Below are 17,460 nucleotides of genomic sequence, written 5' to 3'. Positions count from 1 at the left end.
AAGACCTCTTGGGGCTTTATTATTCCTTACTCACATCATTAAAGCATAAACAGGGAAGAGACGTTTAGCTTTAAAATAGTTTTAACTAAATACAAAAGATAGACTTTTGACAGTTAATTAGAAAAATGTTTATATCCAAGTTGTAACTGTTTCCAGAATGAAATCACAACATCCAAGGTTTTTGTTTTTCAAAATACTATTTTCTACCTTCTCTTATTTATACATTTTATGTTTTGAAACAAATAAAAACCTTGTGATTTTCCAGGTTTTCCACAGCCACTCATTGACACTGAAAGTTTGTGGATATTCCATTTATTACTACTAAGTTATCAATGGGGTGTACTCCCAGGTAAATAGATAAAGGATTGTAGCCTAAGATGCAAGCAGAACATATTTTGCTAAGAAACAAACAGCTTCAAATTATGTAACTATTGAGAAGTCATTAACTACAGTCTGTAAGGAGAGAGATCTGATGCCCCAAGCAGTAAGTGAGAAATGTATAATACAGTTTATCAGAGACATCTCCTACCTTGTTCTCAGAGATTTGAAGGGAAAAGATTTTGTGCAAGTGATACCTCCTTGAAAATTACATGCTAAGCCTAGGATTGCAGCATTATTAACTGAAGACTTCAGCAACAAAAATGTCTGACCGTTATGCCAGAAGTACTTGGCATACGTTCTCTCGTGATAGCCATGGCATGCCCTACTACTCACAAGCTGTCTTCTGACTTTTCTCTCCACATTAGCTCCTTGCTAAAATAGCAAATGTTGCAGCAAAGATATACCAAAAATATTTACCTCCTGTGAGGGAAGCATTCACACATTCGCCTGGATTTTCTGTAGCACAAAATATAGAACTATGCTGCCTTCAAGTTTTAAGAGGCATAAAGTCTCAATGTATGAAATGTTTTAAAATTGCATCCAAATTGGGGGGGGGGGTCAAAGAAGGGAAAATCCAGCCTCCCTCTCACTTCTGAAAAATTCACTTACAAAACTCCAATCAAAACTCTTTGGGAAAATATACAGGAACTATCAAGGCTTTACCATTTTTGCTGCTTGAACATCACATTGTACAAAGGAAAACCCCAAGAAAATTATCCCTTCCAAAGGAAAAAAAAACATATAGTCTATTGTGCCAGCTGTTCTGGAGAATGGATTTTTAAAACTACTGATTTTCCATTTTAAAGCATTAATTCATTTTGCTTAAGGCACAACTGTAGAACATGCTTATTAAAATGGAACTTTGAGTAAGACAAAAATTTAGAAAATTCATGCATTAGGCACCATTCAAATGATGACTGCGCCTTGATTCTAAAAGTACAGCATGTTTTAAGTACATATACTGTACTTTGTGACCCAAGCACTAACCATTTGCACTGGCCTAGCCATCTACAACTTCAGCATATATTTTGTGATGTTGTGATGTACTGCCATAGCTATTAATCTATGCATTTCTCTCCGAGTACAAGGAGTCCCAGCGATTAAGCGTTTCGGCCCCACTGGCAAAGAATCAGCAAACAAAGCAAGTTAAGCAACTGTGCCAGTTTAGTGCTGCTGAAAAAGAATCAACAGAGCTTCCGCAAAAGTAAGTCCTGTCTCACTAACCTTTTAGAGTTCTTTGAGAGTGTCAGTAAACATGTGTCAGGAGCGCCCTAGTGGCCTCTTTCAGTACACTCCAATAGCCAACTCAAGACACAGACGAAAAGATTCTTTTCAAGGCTTTAATCCTTTACAACTTAATGACTCTTTCAGATGCTAATCACCAGAAACTAAGCAATGAACAGCAGAGTAGCCTATGCTCTGGGTAGGCAGTTGGTCCCCGTTTGAAGGAGAATCACTTGAAGACCCTGAACTTATGGGATAGGGAGAGATCCTCCCTCTTTCCCTTGGGTCCACGGGACGCGGCCGTTGCTTGCGTGCTAAATGGGCGCTACACCTCCTTTCCGCACCCTCCGTCGCTCATCGCTCCCTGCGTCTGCGTCGAGCGTCTAGCAAGCCTCCCCCCCGCACTTTCTCACTGCCAGGGTCACTATCTCAGGAATGCTGGCAGGAGGAATCTCTGCCAGCTGCTGTGCCTGTGAGGGATGAGCTGGCTCCTCTCCCACGGATTGTTGATCCTCCTCAGAATCAGAACTGCTCTGGGGTTCTATCAGCTCAGTTTCCACCCTGACAACATGTAGACGGGGTGATCCGGTAGACACTGTTTACTTGGACTTCCAAAAGGCTTTTGACCAAGTCCCTCACCAAAGACTCCTGAGCAAACTTAGCAGCCATGGAATAAGAGCACAGGTCCACTTATGGATCAATAACTGGTTAAAGAACAGAAAGCAGAGTAGGAATAAATGGTAAATTCTCCCAATGGAGGGAAGTAAATAGTTGGGTCCCACAGGGATCTGTATTAGGAAGAACGCTTTTCAACCTGTTCATAAATGATCTGGAATTAGGAGCGAGCAGTGAAGTGGCCAAGTTTGCCAATGATACCAATTATTTAGGGTGGTTAAAACAAAAAGGGATTGTGAAGAGCTCCAAAAGGAACTCTCCAAACTGGGAGAATGGGCGTCTAAATGGCAAATATGGTTCAATGTAAGCAAGTGTAAAGTGATGCACGTTTGGGTAAAAAATCCCAACTTCAAGTGTGGCCTGATGAGATCTGAGCTAGCAGTGACCGACCAAGAAAGAGATCTTGGGGTTGTGGTGGACATCAATGAAGATGTCAACCCAGTGTGCAGCCACTGTAAAAAAAGCAAACTCCATGTTAGGCATAATTAGAAAAGGCATTGAGAATGATAAAACAGTAGGGTTGGAAGGGGCCTATAAGACCATCGAGCCAAACCCCCTGCTCAGTGCAGAAATCTACATGATATTGGCAGGAATAAAACTGCCAATATACTTCCCCTTTACAAATCTATGGTGTGACCATACTTGAAATACTGTGCACAGTTCTGGTCACCAGACCTAAAAAAGGATATTGTAGAGCTGGAAAAACTGTAGAAAAGGGCAACTAAAATGATCAAGGGGCTGGAGCATCTCCCTGTGAGAGAAGGTTACAACAGCTGGGATTGTTTAGCCTGGAATAAAGGAGGATAAGGGGAGACGTGATAGAGATCTACAAAATTATGCATATTGTGGAGAATGTGGATAGGGAGACATTTTTCACCCTCTCTCAAAATACTAGAACCCAAGGTCATCCTATGAAGCTGATTTGTTGGAGATTCAGGACAGATAAAAGGAAGTACCTCTTCACACAGCACATAGTTAAACTATGGAATTCGCTACCACAGAAGGTAGCTATGGCCACTAATTTGGATGGCTTTAAAAAGAGGTTGGACAAATTCCTGGAGGAAATGACTATCAATAGGTACTAGGCTTGATGGATCTGTGCTACCTCCAGTATCAGAGGCAGTGAGCCTATGTACACCAGTTGCTGGGGAACATGGGTGGGAGGGTGCTGTTGTGCTCATACCCTGCTTGTGGGTTCCTGATTGACAGCTGGTTGGCCACTGTGTGAACAGAATGCTGGACTAGATGGACCCTTGGTCTGATCCAGCATGGCTCTTCTTATGTTCTTATATCATCTCCCAAAAGGATTTGGTTTACAGCCTTTATGCCATTCAACCACAGGATAATCTTGTAGGATAGTTTATGCTTGTTCCCATTTTACAGTCCAGGGAGCACTGAGGCTGGAAAATCTTTTCTTGCCCAGTGGTACCCAAGTACAGTCATGGCAGAGTAGAATGCAGGGTTGTTATGCTATTGTTCAACCATTCATGTAGAGCTGGGGGTGGGAGGAAGGATATCTACATTGCTACATGTCAAAAGGGTATATCTGAGGGAAAGCATTTCCTGTATGTACCTCCCTAAGATCGGTTGAATAGACCCAGCTCCAAAATCCTTCTGTATATAAATATACAGATGAGGGTTTTTTCTTGGTGGAGCACTCTTTCCAGGAAGTTTAGGCAAGCCACTTTGTTGAAAACTTGTAACTGCCTGAAACTATTCTGTTATCTGAGGACTTTAGTTCTTACTCTGTAGTTCTTATTGCTCTGGTACTAATATAATTCGGTGTAACTGAACTTTTAGTTATTATTTTCATCCATGCTGTTGATATCAGAAAAATCTAACGTGCAGTCATATTCACATTAACTGTTCTAAATAACACTGAGTGTTCTGAAATAAACTGAAAGAGCAGAGCATAGGACCTGTTCAGCAAAAAAGGATACAAGCCAGGAAAAGCTGTTAAAATTTGAAAAATGATTGGAAAACTGTATTAAGAATGCAGAGAAAGTATATATAACCATCTCCCACTCCATGCTTTTTGTCGGCATTTTGTTCAGCTATGGAGGGCAAGAGAAGAGAATTACTGCTACCATTACATCACCAAATAATTTCACCAATAAGAGCACCAGTATAACAATGACCATGAAATACTCTGTCCTCTTGTTTGGAGATATAAAATACATGTGTAAGAGTAGAGGGTGAGATATTAAAAAAGGGGATTGTTCAAACAGTATCATCAGATAACTATCCTGAAAAATCCAAGCATTACGAAGTTACAATTCTTTCAACAAAAGCATGAAACATTTGGCTTCCTTGTGACACTTTGTCTAATAACTAAAGAAAATTCAAGGAACACAACCTGCATATATTATCAACTACTCACAAAAGCAGTTTAACATACATAAATCCCCTGGAAAAGTCAACCTGTATTGAAACAAATACATGAAACTATAGTTGTGTGGATTGATGGGCCTTATGTAAAGAACACAAATATAGATGTTAGAAGTGTAGAGCACAATCCGCCTAATGCCAAGCACTCTCAACAAGCATAATCATATGTATGTCAGCTCAGAAGTAAGTCCCACAGAGTTCAGTGGGGCTTATTCCCAGGTAAATGGGTATAGGATTGCAACCTAAATGTTTCCTATTAAAACAAGGGACTTAGGCTACAATCCTACACCCACATATCTGGGAGTAAGTCAACTGAACTCCGTAGGACTAACTTCTGAATAGGCATTCATAGGATTGCGCTGTTAGGCATATGATTAGCAATTTTTATAGCCTATTCATATGAGAAAGTTCAAATCCCCCCTTTCTCCCCTCTCTAGTCCTATGTTAGATAATCCATTTCTGGTAGAATTTACCTAGCAAACAACTCTGGGCAAATTATTGTCCAATTTAGGCTGCAATCCAATGTGCTTACTTAGGTGTAAGCCTTGTTCGACTCAGTAGTACTTACTTCCGTGTAAGCATGCATAGGATTGCATTGTTAATTCCACAATATGGCTATTGGACATCTAAAACTCTTGGATAATCTGAAATTCATCTATAAGGGAATTATATAGGAGTGCAGTGACAGTGATTCACAGATAATGGGACACAGAGAGGATTTGGCCAAACAGAAATTTTGGGGAAGCATTAGTTGAACAACATATATTCTACTTTATTTCTGTAATGAGATAGCTTATAATGGTGGATACTAACACAATATGCATTGAATTTCTACTAGAAATAATAATACCCTCTATTTCCAGTGTTCAATCAGGCTGCAAGTGCCATTCCTTATGTAGCCAAAATAACACTACTTACACACAAAAGAAAGTTATAAACAGGGTTGGGGAACTCCCAGGTTTGCATAAGTACAAAATATCTTTAGGAAAAAAACCCTTAAGGAGGGACCCCAAAACCCCAGCACAATAAGGACCAAGCATGCTTAGCGGCCATAGAATGCTGACTGTTAATGGGGGGACAGAATGGAGTAATGTGGAGGAGGCATAGCTGACTGAACAGGAAACAGGAGCAGGTCACACTGCAACATTTTGTTACACATCCCTCTGTATATATTACATGTGATACAGAACTAAACTGCACACCTTGTGCACTGACTCAGTATCTTATCCGTGTCCTCAAGGTTCCATTTGATCTTGGAGCAAGTCTAGAGAAATGAATGACTAAAACAATCCTTAAAAAACTCAAGAAGCATATCTTTCAGAAAATGTTTTAAACTATTTTTTTTAAAGCAAAGCAATACTTAAGCTTTGGATAATGAAATAGGAACTATGCATGTGACTAAGATAGCCCTTGCATCTGCAAATGTAAAACAGACCAGAAAGTGTGTTTGTGTGTGCGCACACAAATGTGCTGTGTGAGAGAGAAATACTCCACTATTTCTCCTATATTTCTCCTATATTTCTCCTATATTTCTCCTATATTTCTATATTTCTCCTGTGTGAGAGAGAAATACTCCACTATTTCACTATTATTCCACTCCCCAGAACAACACTTCAAGCACCAGATCAGCATCAGTCAGAGAGCTGAGGCAGTATCAGGCAACCACAGCTCACACCTATAAAATACAGTCATCATTTCTAGTGGACATTGTTGTGCTTACTCCTGGAGAGAGCTCTTAATAATCATTACTGTAGACATAAGTCAAGCTATATCAAAGTCTGAGATTGTGTCCCCATCCCACAAAAAAGAAAAGATATCAACAAGTAATATCTAAGAAAATTTCCAGAGGGATAGTGTTAGTCCATTTCAGCAAAAACAACAACTGATAGGCTTTAAGCCTAACAAATTTATTATGGCAAAAGCTTTCATGAACACTGTCCACTTAATCAGACGCATGAAGTGTTAACCTCAAGTTGGCATTTATATATACATCCTTGGAGTTGGGAGGAGGAATACATAAACAGTGAGGTCAAGTGAAAATGAATTGCAAAAAGTAGTTTTTTCCAAGAAAATGTTGACTTCTGTAACATAGTTTAAAAGTTTATTTCATACCATCAGGTTGAAACACGAAGATACAACTTCCTTCATCTTACATCAGATACACTAGAGAGAATCAGGCCTTACCTGAGTGTGAAGCTGAACAGAAATCGTACATTCCAGGTGCCTCCTCATCTCAGCTTCTTAGTCTGAATTTTTCAAATGATTAACTATTTTGTTATCTTAGATTACCTTATGTTGTTGCTCTTTCAACATTTGAAAAAAGCCTTCTAACAGACTAGATTTAATGGCTCCATTGTTTGTCAGTGTCTTGCTCCAAATATCCTAGTTACAGGACATTTATGTTTGTCTGAATTGAGGTGAATTACTGTGCAATCCCATACATAACTATTTAGAAGTAAATGTCACTGAATTCCATGAGGCTTACTCCTATGTGAGTATAGGATTGCAGCCTATGATACAAGTAGACTGCACTATAATAAAGCACAAGACAATGAAATTCTCTTCAACACATATACTCAGGGATATACATCTTTCCATTACACTTATACATCTGGAGGGCAAACGTTGATTTCATTACTAAAAATAAAAATAAAGGAACAATCTGATCAATTTGCACTTAAAACAATAAATGACATAAAACAGCAAGCTTTCCCTGCACCTAAACGGTGCTATATTTTTAATGCTCAGGATAATACGATTTATCTGTCTTTATCTTGCACATCTTCATAATACTAAAATTTTACAGACTGGGAAATGAGGCTGAGAGACACCTTGACCCCAGTGAGCTTATGACTGAGATAACATCTAACCCACATCTTCCAGAACTAAGCCCAATAACTCTAACCAGTGGCCCACAACAGCTGTCATTTAAAATAATCTCACACTTTAAAAAAAAAGTCCTTCGACATTGCACAAATGCCCATCATGCCTGTCTTAAAACAGGTTAACAGCAGAATTGTGACTCTTCTTATTTGGGCTCTTGAAAGGGATTTCACCTACTACATCAATTCATAAATATTATACTTATAGTATATGGTTGGTTCTAGACAGAGTATTTTAAAAACCACAAAAATTAAAACAGAAAATAATTCAAAATTTAAGGAACATTTCAAGACATAATAGCAGCCACATTATCATGGGCCTAGTTTTTTCATAGCTTAAGAGTGATGGCCGAATATTGATGCTGGCATTCCAACTGCTTAAAATCAAGCATTTCTTCACATGCTTCATGCAAATCAACCACCCTGATCATTTCAAATATCCACTCTATAATTTAACCTAGAATGCTTTTTTACTTCTAATGCACATATTAATTTTGTATAGGTTCACTGGTATTAGTTATCTAATTGCTTGCCATGGTTTATTCATTGTAAATTACTGCACTGCTGTGGGGCAGGAGGAGGGAGAGACAGAGGAGAGCTGATGAAGGCACAAGTTTTTTACACTATGACATCATTGGAATGGGCTAAATCTGAAGGGTCACACAAGTGACACATTTTCCCACCTCTATTGCCTCATTGCCAGCGATGATCAAAGTATCCAGTTCCACTTCTCTAGCAACCAGGACCACATTTCTTTTCTTGCAAGCCACCTAACCCAACCCATTCTTCTTGTCTTTACTTCAGGATGTGGTGGGATGCTACAGGACTGGCCCACCATTCCAGCCTTCAGAAACATCAACAGCTGTGACATTCCTGCAATTATAAAGTCACGCTTCAAGAGAAATTAAGATCATGCTCCCAAAAAAGACCACCGCACAAAACAAAGACGGCTTCTCCCTCTGCTGCTGCATCATGTTTGATATGCTCATTGCACTACGCTTCCAGCTCAAACTCCTAAGGATGCTCATTCACTCAGATCATTGCTCGGACGCTGGGGGAGGAAAAAGTGAGAAGAACACTATTTATCTTTTTTATGAACCTATACGTTGATGCATATGTATGCACATGTCCATAGACGCACATGTGTGCGAACACACGACAGAAGTGCATGCAACTATCAGCAGGATGGCCAAGCATCCTTTGGGGTGAGGGGAGGTCTTCTTTGGCATTTCCCCCTTCCCCTGCAATGAGTGTTCTCCAATGCCGGGAGAGCCATTAGCCCATCAATTCAGCACACAAGATATACCCAAAATCTCTCTCTCTCTCTTTCTCTCTCTCTCTCTCTCTCTCTCTCTCTCTGTCTCTCACACACACACACCTGTGCTGACCTTCCTTTAAAAGCCAACCAAGGTCTAATAGACTCTGGATCATTTCCCTTACCTGCTCCCAGCAAAGTAAGCCTCCACCGTCCCGGGTCAGGAAGGAATTTCAGAGCAGCAATGAGGGGGGAAATGGGGGGGGGAAGAGAGAGAAAGGGGGGGGGAGGACGAGAGATTCTGCAATGCAGACTCTTCACAAGCCAGCCAGGCTCGCTCTGTCTTGTCTGCCTCTCTTTAAATAAATAAATAAACGGGGGGGGGGGAGGAAGCAGTGCTCGAATTATGAGGGGAAAGGCTGGGGGGCCCTTAATGAACCCCCCCCGCCCAACCCCCTCCCCATTCCAGCCACATCACGCTTCTTCCCAGCACCCTTTCACACAAGGCAAAGGGGCCCCCGCCGCCCTCCCCCCCGTAATTCGAGCACCGGGGGGGGCGAGAGGACCTGAAGGGCGGCTGCAGCTGCCTCCTCCCGGGCTGGCCGCGGAAGGGCAGAGCGGGCGCCCCGGGGTGTGGCGAAGGAGGCTCGCACCGGCGGGGAAGGAAGGGGGAGGCACGTCGCCGCCGCCGCCCAGTCACCTGCTTCCGCGCCGGAGGAGGGCAGGAGCGGAACGCGCCGACGGGGCCGGGGAGGAGAGGGTGGGGGGCGTCATGGAAGGGAGAAGGCGCCTCACCTCTCGCTGCTGCGGCGGCGGCCGTCGCCTCCGTCCTCCTCTCGGCGTCCCCATGAAGTCACCGCGGCGGCGGCGGCGAAAGGAGGGCCGTCCCACTCGCCTCACGCTCACGACGACGGCGCCCCTCCGAGGTGATGGCGGCGGCGGCCACGCCGAGCCAGAGCCTGCCTGCCCGCTCGCCAGCCGGGCTCCTCCTCCTCCTCCTCGCACGCCGGGAGACGTGCGGCCGCCGGCAGCGAAGGCACCGGCGCGGACGAGGGAGGGGAGGCGGCCGGCGCCGTTTAGGCGGGAAAAAGGCGAGGCGGCCTGGCCTCCCCCCCCCCCCCGCGCCTCACGCTTTACCTCAGGGCGGCCTCGCGCGCGCCACTGGGACGGGGGGGGGGGCGCGAACGCTTGTGTGTGTGGGGGGGCGCCCCTGTGGAGAATTTTTCTTAACATTTAATTTTATGTATTTGCCTATACTTGTATACCGCTTGCTATAACAGCCATCTCTGAAACCCGCTTGACGTGCCGAGGAATTATTTTTTTAAAACAACAACAACAACACATCCATGTACGAAAACGCTCAAGTTCCTTACGTTGTTCCTTACCGACCAGCCATATTCCTATACCGCTTCTCTTTTGGAACAAAAATCCCGAAGCGGGTCACAAAAGAATAAAAACGAAGACGGACAAGAGGGCGCTGGCACACGCGCCACGGTACCTGGACGTGGGCACCGAGATCGCTCTCCGCTGGGGAGAAGGCCAAAGCCAAGCGGGCCTGAACGAGGCCGGCCGGCCGCCCGCTCCGGCCCTGATGAACCTCAGCTGATGAACAAGAACAGCCACAACGAACAAAGATGCACAGAAACAGTAAATACGGTTAAAACACAGCGATGGAAAACAGTCGAGGCGAGCAGCGTCATGATAAACGACGGCGAGCCAGGGAAAGCTTAAATGTGGGGTGGTTGTCGTCGTTAAGTTTCCTGCCAAAAGAGGCATGGTTCTCCTAACCCCCAGCCTCCTCCTTTAAAAAAACAAAATAAAAATCCTCACAGCTGCCCTGGCAGATACGTTGGGCCCAGCCTAAGGTCACTCAGGCTGCACACTTAGGAAGGAGTAAATCCCACATTGGGACTTACTTCCTAGTAAGTGTGCAGCCTGAATAAGTCCCGTTGAATTCATACTTATTTTATTTTTTATTTAGGGTATATTTGCCCCTCCTTTCCACTTTTAAAGCCTTCAAGGTGGCTTTCGCAACACCAGTCAAATAAAACTTGGATCTGCGTTGCTTGCTTTCTTCAACTACCGCATGGACAAGAGAAGCAAAATGGCAGTTGGTCCCAAGCAAAGACCAATCAGTGGGAATTTAAATCTGGATCTCTCCAGTCTTAAATCCCAGATCTCACTCTCACAGCAACGTTGTGAGGTTGGTTAGGCTGACAGGAATTGGAGTGGAGTGGGTGGCCCAATTCAGCTTTACAGCTAAGTGGGGATTTGAACCTGGATCTCTCCAGTCTTAAATCCCACATTGTCTCTGCAACCGCACACCAGCTCTTTAAAACAATGTCTCACAACAACCATGTAAGATAGGTGAGGCTGAAAGAAAGAGTGGAGTTACTGGTCCAGGGTCACTCAGTAAGCTTCTTGACTAAATGGGGAGTCAACAAGAGTCTCCCTACTCGAAGGTGATGCTGCTGATGCAGTACAGAGGATAGAGCACTAGATTTCTTGACCAGTAAGATTAAAGGCTGTCAATGACTACTAGTCATGATGGCTGGGGAACATGAGTGGGAGAGTTCTACTGCACTCATGTCCTACTTGTGGGCTTCCCACAGGCAGCTGGTTGACCACTGTGTGAACAGAATGCTGGACCAGATGGACCTTGGTCTGATCCCACACAGCTTCTTAGGTTCTTAAAGAAGGGTTGCCAAAGAAGAGGGGAAAAGAGAGAAAGTTGATACTAGAACCCAAAGGGATTATCCCATGAAGATGATTGGTGGGAGATTCAGGATAGATAAAAGGAAGTACTTCTTCACAGAGAGCATAATTAAACTATGGAATTCACTTCCACAAGATGTACTGATGGCCACCAATTTGCATGGTGTTAAAATTTGCATGGACAAATTCGTGTAGAAGGATATCAATGGCAACTAGTCCTGATGGCTATATGCTATCTCCAGTATCTCAGGCAGTACGCCTATGTACACCAGTTGCCCGGGAACATGAGCAGGAGGACATTGTTGCACTCATGTCCTACTTGTGGGCTTCCCACAGGCAGTTGGTTGGCCACTGTGTGAACAGAATGCTAGACTAAATGGACCCTTGGTCTAATCCAGCCTGGCTCTTTTATGAGAGCCAGGTTCAATTCCATAGTCAGCTTTGAGGTTTTGGAACTTAGGCGTTCAAGATTAGGCTCACTGGGTGACCTTGGACCAGTAACTCATGAAATGGTCCCCTCCACACATTAATTGAACCCATGGAGGGGGTGCATTGTACAATCTCCATGCATTTAACTGAACATGTCAAAGGGCCCCCCTACACATATACTACTGTATACACTTTGAGGCTTCCAAACGATCCAGAACACTTAGGAGTAGCTTGGTGCAGAAGCTCTGTGTGTAGTAGACAGGTATGTGTGAGAGAAGCTTAATTTATTTTACTTATTTCTTACATTTTAATCCCACCCTTTTTTTCTTCAAGGAACTCAGCCAGGGCAGAATACATGAGATTATCCCATTTGTATGCTTTCACATACAATCCTGTGAGGTAGGTCAGTAGGCAGACTGAGAGCGAGTGACTGGACAACAGTTGCATTCATACCCACCCTTTTGCTCCAGTACTAAAGTACTTCTCTTTTACTCCAGTACTGAAGTACTTTGCCACCAGTGCAGCAGGGAATAAACTGTAAATTCCCTTCAATGTACCCACACCTACTAAGGTGAAATATCTTACTGCTGTAGTAACTGTTTGAGAGGATAGGTGCAAACATAGCTGCAGTGAGTTTAATGGCTGCGTTGGAATTTTAACTGAGATCTCTCAGATTCAAGGGTGACATGCCAGTCATACCCCTGCAAGGTAGGCATGTTGGAGATAAAACACAGAATATGAACACATGGGACAGAGAGAGAAGTTTTAGGGTGCAGGGCCAGCCTCTTCTTTTTTGCTGTGCTCTTGAGAAAATCTCCCATGGTGGCTGGACAGGAAAACATCCCAATGGATTGTGTGCCATGAGTCTGAGCTGTCTTGTCTCCAACTTGGCCTCCATCAGAGGTGCCCAAAAGCCACCTCATGGTAAGCTCACTTCTGGGTTTATGTGCTGAGCAGATACACAGATGTGGGCATTTTGGATGCACCCACATCAGATTGAGGATTTAGTGCATTACCTCCTGCAATGTCTGTTGTTCAGTGGCATCAGATTAAATTTATGGCTGGCATCCTAGTCGTGAGTTTGCTTCAGATGGAAAAACAGTCTGTTATTTGCAGTCCAACCTGGCAACTACCTATAGATTATCCATGTTTGCATTACTAGCCAAGAAAATCAGAGCAAACTTTATTGGTATGTTGGAGGAACCTGAGGGCCAGGGTACTATATATACACATTTCTCTTTGTTTTATTATTTTTTTTAATTCCCAGTTATTTGTATTTTTGATGCAATACTCCTTTTGTCCTAACCTTTTGCTTGTCCAATAAAATATGAACCACACAGATGTTTTTCATACTGTCCCAACCCCTTTGACAGTTTGCAGTGCCATGGTGAAAATTGTTCATGTGGAGCCACCAATTTGGCTCACACAGCAGCTACCAGTGCCCTTCAATTCATGTGGGGCGGAGGGAGGGGAGAAGTCTGCATATGTCCCTAAACGTGGCTGTGTAAATAAGTAAATGTGCATATGTGCAAAAGAGAAGAACAGACTGGGGGAGCAATTTAGGGAAGGTGGGGGGGAATGCCCCAGATGTTTTAAACCAGCTGTGATTCTTCCTCAGGAGCATTTATATCTCATACTCCCTGACAGTTATAAACATTAAATGAGCTTGCGTGCTAGCTATGCATGCTGAAGGCATCAATTCTTTTATTATTATTTTTTAAAAAGCAGGGGGGGGCCTACCATGTGACCTTGTTGATAATACTGTTATAGCTATTATGAGGTATTAAAATGTAAAGGCAGCAAATGTTCCTAGAATATACTGTGTGTGTTGCAGTGTAATCTTGAATATATCCCAGAACAGGTATCAGTTAATCTTGTCCCCTCACCTTTTACTGAAACTTGAATTGGCAACCCTGCAAGCTCATTGTCATGAGTTAAGGTGAAATTCATAAAAGTTAAATCAATTTGACAATGGATAAATCTGTAGTGGTGTTGTGCCCTAAGACCATGAAAGCTAGAGGTTTTGGCTACAACTGTGTTAAATTATTCACGTATTTCAGGGCAAATTTCACAGTGAGGTCAGGTTGTTTTTAGTATTACAATTATTTAAATAAGTCTGAGAAAGGCTGTAGCCTGCTTTTCCTACTGCGAGGTCATAACTGAGCACCCTGGCCTACTTCTGATCTGGGGAGTGAAGACTTGTTCAGTATTTTTGTCTCAAAAGATCTGATGACCAACCTACTAGTAATGGGTCCATTCTTGAGGGCTAGATTTTAAAATTTGTAATTGGTGAAGGGGCAGGATGTAGTTAAAGTTGGGAATATATTTACCTGCCAGTAGAATTACATATGCGAAGAGAAAACTCCCTGGAAAAGACCCTGATGCTGGGAAAGACTGAAGGCAAAAGGAGAAGGGGACGGCAGAGGATGAGATGGCTAGATAGCATCACGGATGCAATGAATATGAACTTGAGCACGCTCCGGGAGAGAGCGCAGGACAGGAAAGCCTGGCGTGCTATGGTCCATGGGGTCACGAAGAGTCGGACACGACTGAACAACAACAAAGAATTACATAGATTTGGAGCTGGGTTTGTAGCCAGAAAACTGAGAGCCACAAAGCAGCAAGGAAGGCACGTCAGCAATCACAGGAAAGTTCTAGGCTAGGGTAGGAGTGGCCAAAGGGGAGAAACCATCATCACGGAGCATAGTGGACATTTCTTTTTCATGTCAGACCTCAATGTGTTGGCTATGAAAAGCTGAAAGCAGAATGTCTCTGGTTCCAGCACCATGAACAGCTCCCTAGCATTACAGAGCCCTGCTGTCACCAAAAAAGATCATTGCAGGCTTGAGTCCAGGAAGCTATTTCCTAAGGAATGTGTAGTGCTTCTTCTGCAGGACCTGTAGCAGCTTTCCCCAACCCGCTGTCCTCTGGATGTCAACTCCCCTAATCTGCTTGTGGGTTCATGGTCAACAGCTGGTTGGCCATTGTGTGAACAGAATGCTGGACTAGATGGACCCTTGGTCTGATCCAGCAGGGCTCTTCCTATGTTCTTAATCTCTGACTGTTGGCCATGCTGGCAGGGGCTGTTGGGATTTGTAGTCCAAAACATCTGGAGGGGAGCCAGATTGGGGAAAGTGGACATATAGGTTGTCAGATTCTGTTTTTATTTATTTGAAGTGTTTTTATGTCGCTTCTCAACCAAAAAGGCTCCCAGAGCAGTATATATATAATCAGTTAAACGAAACAGTCCCTGACCGCAAACGTACTGTCTGAACAGACATGACAAACAAGGAAAAGGGAATGGGGAGGGAAGGGGGGGGGAATTCAGCAGGGCTGGTGGAATGGCCCTGCCTCCCCCTCTCCTCTTTCTTAGCACAGCCTGCTGGAATGGCTGCAGCTGGTAACAGTCGAAGGAGGAGGAGCCTTCATGAGAGAGGTCTGTTGTGTGCAGACTTATGAGATAGCAAATAATGAGTGCAGGGAAATCAACACTGGAAGTAGCAGGGCTGTGGAAGTGTAGTTACATCTTGGTGCAGCGTTCAGACCCCTGGGAAGCGACCAGTTTTGGAAGTTGTTGCCTGGACTAAGAAGATGTGCCAGGAACTGCCGTTTTATGAGGGCAAAGGATCAATAGTTGGCTGTGAATTGCCTGACCATGACACAGCAGATCTTCAAAGTTCTAGTGAAGTTAGAATAGGGTGTATAGTTTAACTTTAAATGTTTTTTAAGCATAATTTTAATATGGTGTTTTAATCTTTTTACCCTTTTACTATTTTACCTTTTACGTTCACCTCTCCGAAATCTGTTTTAGATATGGGGCGGTGTAGAAATATTTTAAATGAATAAACTTCAGTGGGATTTTCATTAGTTTGTTGTGGCTTGACCACACACAGATGCATTGAGCAGAGATACTACCTGCAGACCAAGACCCTGATGCCAGACGATAAGTGACAGTAGAGTTCTGTTCAGTAGTGGCTGGACATTTATCTCTCTTCTCAGAACCAGAGAGACACTGGATAGAATGTATGGCATTTTATTGAATGCAGTGTAACAAATATGCCATATTGAATATATGGGGATGTTTAATACAGTTGCTGCTGGGCAATTAACCACCCCCTTCACTTAGTGCCCTGATAGAGATGGAGGAAGAACAAGAAAAAAGATCTGCTTACCTACACAGCTGTCAAATTTCCACTCCTCTGAGACAGATACAAATGTATTGATCAAAAGCCACAGAAAGAATAGCACTCCTATTAATTTTTATTTTCCTCTGAACCCAAGTGAGCACAGATTCAAGCCTAGGGGCAGCATTTTGATATTAATATTCATTCCATGAGGTAAGCAGCAGGAATGGGTGCCCGCAAGGATAACGGAAAGGATCCTCAAATGGACCCCAAGGAAATAGCTGTACAGCTGATGAATACACACTTGCATAGCAAATCGAGTTCTGTCATCCCAGAGGCTTTGATGTAGAGGGAGAAAAAAATAAGTAGTTGTGCAAAAGAAATTCAGTATGCCTTCTGGTGCAAACAGGACAAGTAGAGTGTGGATTCTCCATGCTGTTCTGAAGAGATAAGGATGAATAAAACTGAAAGAATCTAGTTCAACAAAGTGAACTATGCATCATCTCAGTAGGCTAGCTAATACTTTGCCTTTAAAAAAAAAAAAAGGAGTGAGGGTCTCTAAACATTAATTTTCCAGTTTCATCATTAGGACTACCATCACAGGGCTGGAATGGGGATCAGAGCCACAATCCAGCAGGACATTCTTTTGCATGAACACCTTTGAAATTAAGCTTTTTCACTATGTTTCCAAAAGTTATGGTCTTTGGGAATAGGGAGGGCCTAAAGCCAAAATAATGTATTTAGGGGATTTATACAGAATCATAGAATAGTAGTGTTTGAAGGAGCCTAAAAGACCATCAAGTCCAAACCCCTGCTCAATGCAGGTATCCAGGTCAAAGCATTGCTGACAGGTGGCTGTCCAGCCTCATCTTGAATGCCTCCAATGTGGGAGAGCCCACTACTTCCCTAGATAATTGGTTCCATTGTCTTATTGCTCTAACAGTCAGGAAGTTTTTCCTGATGTTCAGCCAGAATCTGGCTACCTGTAACTTGAGCCCGTTATTCTGTGTCCTGCACTCTGGGATGAGCAAGAAGAGATCCTACCCTTCTATGAGTGGCTACTTCCCAGAGCATTAAACAAAACTTTTAACAATAAAACCAATAAAATGCAACAATCAATTCATATAAACACAGTATAAAGCAGTCACAGCTGGAAATCTCGAATTTCCATACCTCCACCTAGTTGTATATGGACAATGTTCTGTTATTTCTAAACAGGATGGGCTTGAATCATTTGTTGAATCACTTCAATGTGTATTCTACCCGATTATTAATTTCCCAAAGTTCAAAATTTTAATAATTCCAAATCAACCCCTTTTACTTTAAGATAGTGAATGACCACCATTTAGAAAAGTTATGACCATTCACTATTTGTAAAAGGTTTTGT

General features: G+C 43.1%; 1 protein-coding gene across 1 annotated transcript in view; it reads right to left on the bottom strand.

Annotated features, from left to right (window-relative positions):
- Positions 1-9,785, bottom strand: part of OTUD7A (OTU deubiquitinase 7A) — a 213,649-nt gene extending 203,864 nt beyond the window's left edge. Inside the window, exon 1 of the mRNA XM_084816691.1 lies at positions 9,601-9,785. The gene's annotated coding sequence lies outside the window, so the exon portion shown is untranslated. The remainder of the gene's footprint in view (positions 1-9,600) is intronic.
- Between the last annotated feature and the right edge of the window lie 7,675 nt (positions 9,786-17,460).

Source organism: Heloderma suspectum, chromosome 11 (assembly GCF_057233095.1).
Source record: "Heloderma suspectum isolate Gila_16-S chromosome 11, 16-S_ref, whole genome shotgun sequence".
NCBI classification, from domain to species: Eukaryota; Metazoa; Chordata; class Lepidosauria; order Squamata; family Helodermatidae; genus Heloderma; species Heloderma suspectum.
Note: the sequence above shows the minus strand (reverse complement) of the source record. Positions and strands in the feature narration are given on the sequence as shown.